The following is a 5638-nucleotide window of genomic DNA, read 5'->3' on the forward strand; positions in this document are numbered from 1 at the left end:
AGAAACATCAGGGCAGAGTCCAAAGACAGCATATCTCCAAACAAAGCCGAGTGGCAGTAGACCTAAAGAGGCAAAGTGACAAGAAAATAAGGAAGAAGTAAACTAAGGCAAAGTGTGTGTGTACGTGTGAGTGTAAAATAAATAGATAGGATAAAAATAGACATTGATTTCTTATTAACGTCATAAAGAGAGTTTGTTAGTTGTAAGATAAAATACAGGGGATTGCCCTATGTAGTAGAGACCATATAATGCTTGTTGAATTAAATGAAATGGAATAAACAAATACAGTTCTTTAAAAAAAGGACAAATATGAAACCAACAAAAAGTGAAAATATTTACATACATAATATACAATTTTTTTAGTGAAATTTTTAAAGAATAAAATCTGATTGTATAGCAATTGTAGCACGCAAACTGACTTCATTTACATTTTCTCTGTGAACACTGGATGTTGTGCTCTGCAATCTCTTTCTAGCTTGGGGCGGGGCCTCTGAGTGTCATCTCTGTGTTTATAAATGTATATATACCATTTATGATCTCCTAAGTGGGACCTGTTGAAGAATGGAAAAAAGTCTGAAGCTAATTTAAAAAGACAAAATATTTTATATTGATTTTTTTTTTTTTTTTTTTTTTTTTTTTTTTTTGAGACGGAGGGTTCACGCCATTCTCCTGCCTCAGCCTCCCAAGTAGCTTGGACTACAGGCGCCCACAACCGCGCCTGGCTAATTTTTTGTATTTTTAGTAGAGACGGGGTTTCACCGTGGTCTCCATCTCCTGACCTTGTGATCCGCCTGCCTCGGCCTCCCAAAGTGCTGGGATTACAGGCGTGAGCCACCGCGCCCGGCCATTGATTTTTTTTTAAAGTTAGAATTCACCTTTTAAAATTCAAAAAGAAAAATATTTAATTTTTATCCAGTTTAAATGCTTAAATTGATCAATATTGTATAAAAATTCACTCAAGATAATAACTTTAAACTCAATATCAAGTGATTTTTAAAATAATTTTCTAGTACGAAAATAGCAGAGCCTTTTTTTGTTTCAATGCCATCGATTTTTAACTCAATGATAAAAAATAGGCACTTTATTTAAAAATTCCTCAATGTTTTCTTGATGTTTATGGTCTATTGTTAAATTGGGAAATAATTTCTACCTAACACAACATATGTAGACATTCACAATGAACTAAAAACTAAATGTTACTATTTTTTTTTTTTTAGTAAGCATCATGGAATAAATAAATCAGGATCAATGAACAAAAACGGTCCTATTTAACTAACGCAAAAATGTACACATACATTTTTAGTAGGTTTTATATAACATGAAAGATAAGATAGGTATAGAAAAAAATGTCAGAGCTAAAGTTTCTAAGTGGAATATGAGTTGTTTATAATATTGCAAAGTTTCTCTAGAAAGTGTCTGGGACAAGCCAGTTTTTAAGGTAGCCCAGACACAATGAAGTAGGCAGAACAATTCAATTGCACATAAGATTAATCAAAGATACCTTTTGCCTTAGGCACTTTTATATTTTGCATTTGTATAAATATACATTTCTTTTAATGTAAATTTTTAATATTATTGAGCAATTACTCTAATATTTACTTAATTCACATAACCTCAATTTTCTCATTGTTTCTTTCAATCACATTGTGAGGTTATTGTTCCATTTTGCAGACAAGAATCCCTTGTAAATGAAGTGAATGGGAACACTAAAACAAAACCCATTTATTTCAATCATTATTTTCCTTGACTCACCTACTTTCTGGAGTCTAGTGCTACATGTATATTATGCACTTAATATATACTTCATGATTGATTGATTGAAAATTAATTAAGGTTCTTGTCCTGTGAGATAGCTACAACAGCATCTAAGAAAACAGAATAAACACCTCCTATTTTTTGAAAGCTTCCTGTGCTTTTTCTATCTTTCCAGGAGTTGAGCCCAGCAATCATGATATCAGCAAACCTCCCTCAAGGTAAAAATAAGTTTCTCTTCCTCTGAACTCCCCTTCTCTGTCCCCATGACACCCTGCTCAATGAAGTGCAAACAATCGATGGGTTTGCTATCAATCAATGAGTGTCTCTTCTGAGAGGCACAGAAATGTGGAAAATAGTCCTGGACTGTGAGGGGCTGGGGAAAGAATAGCTGGCATTTCTTTACAGCCTGATGGCGATATGAATTTGGTCGCATCACTTCTCACCTGCTCTAGACCACCGTCTGCTCATCTGCAAAGTGATAGTATTTAATTCTAAGATTCCTTCTAGCTCTCATGATCTCTGCTTCTATTTACAACATCTTTATTTCTTGGGGTAGGGGGTGGGAGGGCATTCAAAGAAATAAATTCAGAAGGTAGAAATGTTCTGAAATATACAGTTTGTTAAACTCAGTCCAAAGAATTCTATTTTTCTCCTCAACTGCTTTCTTGTTTTAAGATTTATATTTTCAAAATGATGCTTTCTGAATAAATATATGGGGGTAATAAAACCAGCCATAAAAGCAAACCAGTAAGGTGGCAATAAAATATGAATCATGGTTCCCAGGATCAGTAGAATTGTCAGAATGTACATATCACCATGTATGACACTAACAATTGTTGTGTTCTCTAGTGGGGAGGCATGTGCTAACCTAGGACTGAGCAGACGTTGAAGTATATAATTGGGAAAACAACATAAAATAATCTCTCTATGTCTTAGAGCCAGTATGGCTCAAAAATTTGCCATTTGGAAGAGTTGTAGTTGGATCCAGGTATGATCCAGCAGATAAAATGGTGTCAACAAATTGAGGGAATTACTTTCTGTCTTTGATTCTGTGCTTAACAGGATGAGTGATGTTGAAGAAGGTTATCGGCCTTCATATATCAACTTCTCCACAGTGAACTAGTGAAATAACACTCGACTTCCCTCAGTTGTATGTGTTTCTTCATAAGACTAATATTTGTAAAAGGTTTCAGTCTCTTTATAAGGAAAAACTCTGCAATAATAATAATAGTAATAATAAGGACTGTAGTCATTTCCCACCACAGATGTTCAGGAAATAAAATGAATAGTGTCACAGAGTAATTTGCTAAACTATATTTTGTAAGTACAAATGGGAATTTTCTGCATCACATATAATTCCGTCTATCCAATTTGTATGAACATTAACCAAGGAGAATACAATACATGAGCTGTAATTTAATGATCACACTAGACAACCACCTCCCACATAGCAAGAGGTTATCATAATTATTTACATTTGGGTGTAGAAAGAAGACAAAATGTGTCATCTTTTTGGTTATTGCTTACATTAAAAAACGGAAACGCTTGTCTCGAAAGGATGCAGTAAGCAGTATGAATTAATTAAAACTCACTAACTTTGATACTGGAAGCAGAAATTTATATCCAATAAATAATTTCTCTAATGTAAGACAAGAGGGTCTCTTGGGAAGAGAAAATCTTCAAAAGATGTAGAGAAAGGAAATCATGACTTTTGACGTATCACTGCAGCCACATATCCAACAACTGGCTGATACAGTTTTGAGAATACACTGGAGAACCACAGATTCTGAGGGATCTACACCTTGCCTCCAGTTTCTTCCACTCAGAATTTCCAAGGTTTATACTTGTATGTACGCTGCTCCCTTCATATAGATAGGTGGGTACAGAACATGTATTAGAACCAGGGAGAGTAAACAGAGTATCTGTCTGAATTAACTTGAAATAGAAACCTTTTTCGGTCCAGCCACCGGAAATCTGATTTTTATTTGAATAGAAATGAGATTTAGGGATAGAAGATGATCATAGATAGAGGTGTTTTCCCCAATACTGTAATGAAATCACCTGACACTATTTTTACATTTTCTAAAATATTGAATTGAGCAAGAGATTAAGAAAAGTCTTGCTTTGGTGTGTGTTCTCTGCCATGAATGTGGTTTTAAGGATAAAAACGTATTCCATGCTCATGAATACATCCTCACCAGTTTACAAGGGTGAGTGAGGTTATGAAATTCAGCAAGCACATCTGAGCAAACCATGTAATCAGGGTGATGGAGGTTTTCTAGCTTTATTTAGGAGAAAAGAGGACTCTAAAAGGCCACGACCAGGACCAGTTAGGCAAAATGTAAAGCAGAGTGGAGTATTAAAATGTACTAAAAATAGAATATTTCCAAAGAAGGTATATGGAGTCACTTTTAGAAGTAAGAGAATTATGCAACTAGGAGAAAGTAGGAGGTTACTGGGAATATTTTATGTAAAAAAGAACTTAGAGATCAATTTACCTATTTCACATCTCTTCTGAGATCATGCTCTGAAAACTCTATATAGTAGCCAGACTTATTACTATTATTATTTATTTCACTTTAAGTTCTGGGATACATGTGCAGAAAAATATGGAATGCTTCACAAATTTGTGTGTCATCCCTGTGCAGGGGCCATGCTTATCTTCTCTATATCATTCCAATTTTAGTATATGTGCTGCTGAAGCAAGCACCAGACTTATTTTTATTTCATATTCTCTGAATACCAGGTATATGATTAGATTTGGCAAACAAGTTACTTATCATGTTATATGATGCTTTCCAAACAACATAGTAAAACTGCATTTCTTTGGAAGTCAACTATTGTACTCAAATTCATATGAGTTACATGAGACAAATAAAAAATACATCTATAAATTTAAACATATTTATTGAGTGACCACAATATGCCAGGTACCATTCTAGGTGCTGAGTATACGTTGGAGAACAACTGCAAATAGCCCTGAACTTTTTCTACTGGGGAAGGAGATAGATGGTAAATAGGCAACACATGTACTGTGTCAGAATACGATATGTTTATGGAGGCAAGTAAAACAGGAAGGGGGTCTACAAAGCACCAAGCCTGGTCGATGGGCTAGGGATGTGCAATGTTATCTAGAAAATTCTAAGATAGGTGCTCTGAGAAGGTGGCTTTTAGGCCACAACTTGAAGCTCAGATGAGCCCACTGTCAATGAAGCTTAGTTAAATTTTAAGTTGATTATTTTTACCTTTATCAATGTAGATTCCCTCTCATGAAGTGCATAAGGCAAAATATAATTATTCCATCTTGTCTTATGTTTTATCCAAAAAAGATGCAAATCTAAGATCTTGAGGGATTTAACTTTCTTAAATCTTTACACTTCTCTATGAAAGCACTTACCCCATAAGAAAAAATGTAATCTTTGTCCTGTACTGTAATGCAGTGCAGTGTGTGACAGAAAGCATAAAAGTGAGAACTAAGAAACCTGGGTTCTAGTTGTATGATTTATATATTAATTAATAACCTCAGTTTGTTCATTTGGGAAATGAGGGCAGTGGACTGTTTCAATATTTCCAAAAGGAGCATAACATTCCATGGAGTACTTGTGCTGGAGACACTTGAAAATCAAGAGTGGACAATTAAATCTGGAAGCATCATATGTCAGATGACCCCTAACTGAAGAGTCCAAAGGCATTTCAGCACGTTAAAGAAACTGAGGAGGTAGTGAATAAAAGGAAGCCATTTGATGATAAACTTTGTTTAACTCAAAATTTCCTAAACATATTAGAACAAACTTGGGAAACACTGAAATAGACCATCAATGCTAATGTTTTTACAGTTAAGAAATTCTATAAGTGTTCTTTTTCATTGTTAGTTCCATTTTAC

The 5638-nt window shown here is 34.5% G+C and overlaps 1 non-coding gene across 1 annotated transcript; it reads right to left on the reverse strand.

Annotated features, from left to right (window-relative positions):
• Window positions 1–4358: 4358 nt before the first annotated feature.
• Window positions 4359–4465, reverse strand: LOC123574344 (U6 spliceosomal RNA). The gene has a single exon (XR_006699212.2). It is a non-coding gene; the product is annotated as a U6 spliceosomal RNA (small nuclear RNA).
• Window positions 4466–5638: the final 1173 nt, after the last annotated feature.

This window comes from Macaca fascicularis, chromosome 6 (genome assembly GCF_037993035.2).
Source record: "Macaca fascicularis isolate 582-1 chromosome 6, T2T-MFA8v1.1".
NCBI lineage: Eukaryota > Metazoa > Chordata > Mammalia > Primates > Cercopithecidae > Macaca > Macaca fascicularis.